We start from the raw sequence: 7208 nt of genomic DNA, 5'->3' as shown, positions 1-7208 counted from the left end.
TCTTCAAGAATGCTTGGTGGTAGTATTGGAATTATCTGAAGAAAACATACTTCACCGGCAACGAAACTCATCAAATTCCCTTACATTCTCCTGAGACACATTTACTGGACGATGACTGGGAACGCCTTGTTCTGTACTGGTCCCGAACCAAGAATGTGGTAAGGTCTATGAGCTCATTTTCTATTTTTAAGTACTATATTCTTGCGTCTTACTGTACTCTGTTCATGTAGAACCAGTGCCTAAACCTGAAGAACAACTGTTCTAATTTAAGATTCCATTGCTATCATAGTTCAAAAAAGCGCTAGGCATTAATTGTGTGTTTTTCCACCGCCTTGCGCTTTACTGACCAAAGCGCATGCTTATGCGCAGTTATGCATAGATTAAGCATAGTTATACGCAATGCGTTTTGCCAACGCCTAGAGCCTAGGTGCGCCTTTTTTAACTATGGTTGCTATCGTGCATACTGCTTTGCTCTTGTATCACTGAATTTACTCATACAAACTTATTTTTAAATTGAAGGATCCAATCGAAACTCCAATGGCACAGCAGGTATGTTCATGCATGTTTCTTTAATAGGTTTGCTCTTATCAATAGCTATGTTGATTTCAATTTCAATTGTGTATACAGTTGACTTCTCATATCATGCATATTACTAGCATCACAACAGAGCCAATAGTGTTGTTGTACATGTAGACCCATGGTACCCATCTGAAATCTTGTTGTGCCGTTTAGTTTCCCACGCTTTGTATTCTTTCGCTGCTGCTTTGTCTTGAACTGATATGATTTGAACCGTGTCTCTATTTGGATTTGGCAAGACAATGCAGTGACCATAGGACATAGATATATGTTTGTTTGATGCTTTTATTATGTACTAGTACTTGGCAATAGAAGAATTGGTAGTTTAATCCTGTCCACCTTACTAATGAACTGGTTCACCGAAATGAGTTTCATATACTAGTACATGCTAAACCTGTTATGTGTCTGCTTGTTTCTTCTTTTAGAATGCTGACAGAATATTGGGGAAGAGTGCCTTATTAAGCAATAGTAAAGGAAGTAATGCAGATAAGGTTCAGGATAGTGACACATCCTTGTTGGTCTCCAACAAAGCTGATAAAACAGCTAAAGAAGACTATCTTGAAGACAGTGAGACAACCCCAAAGTCCTGTCTTGGTTTAGTGTTCGAGTTACTGGCCACTACCGCTTGCACAAGCTATTCAAACACTATCCGAATCAATTCGGTTTCTTGAGTCTCAGCTACAAGCTGAAAGACATCGATCAGCTGTGCTGCGACAAGAAGCAGAAGGACTGCGGAAGTCCCTGGAGCATTCAGATGCATACTTTCTGGTGCAACAGCAAGCGTTGGAGGATTTTAGCACCAAACAGGACAAAGCTAATAAGATTCCTAAGCTTATTGCCAGCATGGTGGATACCAAGGATAACGTTTCTTGAGCTCTTCTGTAGTTGTTTCAGTTATGCTCTTGTTTTGCTGCCACGTTTATTTGCACTGGTGGCCAATTTTGACGGCCAGTGTATGTAATATGCTGCTTTGTTCCCTATATTTTCGCTGGTGGCGAACTTTGATGCCCAGTGGATGTAATATGTGTAATAGCGGTAATAGGCTAGTGTTAATTTCTTGCTTATTTATTTCCTCATTGTCTTGTTTAATTGTTTGCTTGTAGTCACTGCAGTTCTTTTTCTGTGTTTTTCTAGTGGCCACAATAGCCTATTTTTGGTAACTAGGCCAAAAAAATCATGGCAGCACATGGACTGTTGTAACCATGGGCCTCCTGCAGGCCGTATGATCCATGGGCCTTCTACGAGCATAGGATCCATTGGCCTTCTGTACGGGTCCTAGGATCCATGGGCCTTCTACGGGCCATAGGGTCCATGGGCCTTTTACGGGCCGTAGGATCCATGGGCGTTCTACGGGGCGTATCATCATTTCACCAATCATGGGCCGTACTATTCGTGGACCATAACGGGCCGTTAATAGGCCGTCTTTAATAACTATATGAAAACAGCACAACGGGTTTTTTTGACATGAAAACGGCCCAACGTATTAACGGTCCACAAATGGGCCGACTATAATGACGGGCTGAATTTGGCCCACAAGCAGAAAATGACAGTAACGGGCCGTAAGCAACCGAATGCTGTAAATGAGCCCAAGAATAAATGGGCCCTGAGAAGGCCAAAAGATAACTTGGGCTCGAAACGGCCCAGTGGAATAATGGGCCGTTAATGGGTATAAAGTGATACACTATTCATTACGGGCCAGTTTCACCACGGGTCGTTAATGGGCCAAGAGTTACAAAGGGCCTCATATAGACCGAAAGAAGTCATGGGCCACACATGGGCCAGAAGTTAAAACGGGCTGGAATCATATTGGACGGCCCAGATGACGTTACTGGCCCTAATTCGGAGAGGGCGTAACGGGCCCTGGGTTAGCGGTTTGTAATTGGGCTATATGCGGACAGGCCGTTAACAGGCTTTCCGTGGGCCGGCCCACCACCTTTTGACCAAGTCAAATGGGCCGGCCTTTTCATAGGAATGAGCCTCTGTTGGGCCGTGCCACGTGTCGATGTATCATAGACGCCTTGGGTCCAATCAGTGGATGACATATGTCCCAACGGTGAGCCGACACGTGTTTCCTCCAGCCAATGATGATTTTACACGTGGAAAATTCCCATTGGTCGGGGCTGTTAACGGGTTATCGGATCCAAAATCGGACCCGATAGCTTAACGGTGTTCCATTATGGTGGATCCCACGTGTCAGTCACCCTTGACGAAAACACTTCTGTGACATGCGATTTATTGTCATGGAAGTGGACACTTCCGTGATGATAATTTTGGTAATGTCATGGAACACTTCTACAACAGCACAGGTATGACTATCTTAATTCTGTCATAAAATCATCATGGATGTACATGCATGACAGAAAACGTGACCTACTGTGAAAAACACGTATCATCACAGAACTGTATTTTTTTGTAGTGCTTGTGGCCTCTGGGTGGACCCCCTCTGGTTGATTCTTGCACCAATATTTTTTTATATATTCCACAAAAATTCTTCGTAAATTTTCAGGTTAATCCAAGAACTTTAATTTCTGCACAAAAATAACACCATGGCAATTCTGCTGAAAACAGCGTCAGTCCGGGTTAGTTCCGTTTAGATCATGTAAATTAGAGTCCAAAACAAGGGCAAAAGAGTTCGGAAAAGTAGGTACGATGGAGACGTATCAACTTTCCCAAGCTTAACCCATTGCTTATCCTCAAGCAATTCAGTTGACAAACTGAAAGTGACAAAGAAAATCTTTTACAAACTCTATTTGATCTTGTTGCTGCAAATATGTCTAACTGATGTTCAGGTTTTCAGCAAAGGTTATGAACTAACCATATTCACAATAACATTTAGGTCTTACATTTACTCATATCAATGGCATAATCAACTAGCGAGCAATAATAATAAATCTCTGACGGCAACACTTTTTTCAAAACAATCATGATATAATATGACAAAATGGTATCTCGCTAGCCCTTTGTGAGACCGCAAAACATAAATGCAGAGCACCTCTGAAGACCAAGGACTGACTAGACATTATAATTCATGGCAAAAGAGATCCAGTCACAGTCTGTCACACCCAATATGCAACTCTATCCTAAACAAACTTGAAGGTCCCACCAAGGATAGAACCGCATATTGACATGCTTTTGCAAGGTGGATATCATTACATCATACCATTACATAATAGTTGGGGATACATATAAGGCATACAAATGCCACAAGAATACATCAATACAACATACATGAGAACAACATCCGACTACAGATGAAACACAAACAAAAGCTCAAACGACATCCACCCTGCTAGCCCAGGCTGCCGACCAGGAACCTATCCCAAGATCGACGAAGAAGAAGAAGAACTCCAAAACAAAAGAACATCACTCTCGCGTCATGATCATCACATTACCTACACCTGCAACTATGGTTATAGTAATTTATGAGCCACGAGGACTCAGCAATCCCATTACCATGGGTATCAAGACTAGCAAAGCTTAATGGGTATGGAAAGGATAAGTGGTGAGGTTGCAGCAAGCGACTAAGCAATGTATGGCGGCTAACTTATGAGTACAAGAATAAGATGAGAAACTACGCAAATGGTCGCCAACTAGTAATGATCAAGAAGTGATCCTGAACTACTTACGTTCAAACATAACCCAACCGTTTTCTCCTCTCGAACTTCCCCGAAAAGAGACAATCACGGTTACGAACGTGGTTGGTGTATTTTAGTTGAGTTTAGTTCAAGTCCTCTACAACCGGATATTAACAAATTCCCATCTGCCTCATAACCACGCGCACGGCTCTTGAAAGTTTAAACCCTGCCTGGGTGTCCCAACTTAGCCCATGACAAGCTCATGATCCACGGAGACAATCCTCCATCGCGGGACCCTCCGATCAGACTCGAAATCCTGGTGCACAAGACATTTCGACAATGGTAAAACTAATACAGCAAGACCTCCCGGCATGCCGACACCCTGATAGTAGCCGCTTGTATCTCGTCTCAGGCCACGTCCAGATGAGCTAAGCGTATAGGATCCAGATACCCCAACTTGCCTAGGGGCGGTCCTGCACGGTGCTCTAGTTTGGGACCAACACCATCAGCACTGGCCCCCCGTATGTAGAAAAGAATCCTCGGGTTCATGACGCCCTATGCCAATTAATTATTTAGTTCAATATTATTATGGCAAATGTAAAACCAATGTTGGGCCTTGCTGGAAGAGTTTTATTCAAAGCGAACTGTCAAGAGGGGCCCATAAACCCTCACCGTGTTAGGGACGCAAAATCAAGGAACATAACACCGGTATAGCGGAAACTAGGGTGGCAAGAGTGGAACAGAACACCAGGCATAAGGCCGAGCCTTCCACCCTTTACCAAGTATATATGTGCATTAATTAAATAAGAGGTATTGTGATATCCCATGATATCCATGATATCCATGTCCCAACATGGAACAAGCTGCAACTGCACCTGCAACTAGCAACGCTATAAGAGAGGCTGAGCAAGGCGGTAACATAGCCAAACAACGGTTTGCTAGGAAGGGTAAAAAGGTTAGAGGCTATCATGGCAATTTGGGAGGTTTGATAAACAAGTGTTAGGTAGCGCGACATAACGATAGCATCGGGACAACTAGCATAGCAAAATAGTAGTGAGATCCAAGGTGACAGTCATCTTGCCTGAAATCCCGCTAGGAAGAAGATCGATTCCATGAAGAAGACAATCCCACGTAGTCGAACAAATCCTCACAATCGCAACGAAACAGGAACTATCGAGAAGGAGCACAACCGGAAAGAAACAAACAACATGGTAAACACACAACACATAAACATGACTTGATGCTCAACCAAGTATGATACATGACAAGGCTACATGATGCTACTCATGGCAAGAGATGATGCATACAAGAACAACACATCAAAGCAAGTTTAAATGTGGCCGGAATCAACATATAACAATTCCGGAAACTCCCCATATGCAAATTTCGAAATTGGTACTGATCTGAACAAAACATTATGTTAAAGTTGTTAAACAGCAAGCTAAAATGCACCAAGATGATTGGTTTTCTAGTCAAGTTACATATAAAGTTCATTTAATTGGGAGCTACGACCTAGGAGATATGAGCAAAACAAGTAACACATGGCATTAATGCAAATGCAAGCAAAATAACATCACAAACAATCCAAAACAAGTATGCAACAAGGTAACATGAAACTACATGCAAAACCAAGCAAGTTACATATAGAGCATGCTCACAACGGAGCAACGGTTCAACACATACACTCAATACAAGTTTAAAGGACAAGCCGTCTAGAACAGCAACTAGGCATCTTGCAATCAAGGAAACAACATTCTACATGAAACATGTGGACACAAACTTGATATGAACTCAAAGCACAGGTTACATGCTTCAAATAACATCAAGGTTCAAGTTCATAGGAATCCGTATTAAATCAACATGATCCATGCAAAAGGCAACTTTATACAAAGATTTATGACTTCATGAAAAACAGGGCATACATGTAATCAGGAATAACATGTTGACATGTTGGAGGCATGAAACAATAAGGCTACAGTGCAAGATCATGGCAAACAAAAGCATAGCATTAAAGTACAGGCTAAACATGGCAAAACCTGATTACTAAGCATCTCCATATAACCTCTAGATCAACGGCATTCATCAAGACAAGATTGCAAGTTAAAAACATATTCTCAGACTTGAGAGGAAATCTGGGAATGCAAAACAATAACATTATGATGCTGAATTTGGAGGCACATAACAACAATCATAGCAACTTTAATAATTATAAAAAAGACATTAACATGTAGTACACATGATATACTTCAACTTAGCCCATGGGCACAAGTTCATATGATGCATGGAGTAACTACTATGATTCTTGCAAAATGGAACATACTGTTAACAGGTTGACAGATTTGGCATGATGTAACTTTGAGAGCAAGAAAGAGACAAACTACAACAAGTTATAAGGCAACCAAGGGCATGGTACCAAAGTACACATAACAGAGAGCAAATAACCTCAAGGCATCATAACCATATGGCAAATGGACTAGTGGGAACCATCAAGACAAGTTTGAATGTTGTAACAGTTTCAAGCTTGGAACATCAACATCATCATAGCATGTTTGCAAGCTTGGAACAGAGGTCATATTAAGTCTAAAACTATCAAACTTGGCATGTGGACAAATTACTCATAGCATATTTCAATTAGTGTAATTTGAGCATCTCCAAAAGAGGCATAGACTAATTAATAACAAGTTCACAACATGGCATCATGAAGTTAACAGAAAATTGGAACATCATTTAGGCATGTTCATGGCAATTAAAACATATGCTACAAGACATATATGAGGCATCAAAGGATATGGCAAGCATGCACATGTAGAGCACTACAAAACATGAACACTAAGCTACTGCTAGAAACCACTACAACATGTTCAAGACATCATGGCAAGTATGCAAATGATAACAGGTTTCACAGACTTGCCAGAAATTAACATCATGGAAAACAGCAACAGCAAGTACCCTACTTCACAAGCTTGATTCACTCACTACAAGGCACATAAAAATACATAGATAGTACAATTGTAAATATGTCATGAATATGCTCCTAAAACATGTTGACATGATGCT

The sequence above is a fragment of the Triticum dicoccoides genome, chromosome 3B (assembly GCF_002162155.2).
Source record: "Triticum dicoccoides isolate Atlit2015 ecotype Zavitan chromosome 3B, WEW_v2.0, whole genome shotgun sequence".
In the NCBI taxonomy this organism is placed as follows: Eukaryota; Viridiplantae; Streptophyta; class Magnoliopsida; order Poales; family Poaceae; genus Triticum; species Triticum dicoccoides.
This window is presented reverse-complemented; position numbering follows the sequence as displayed.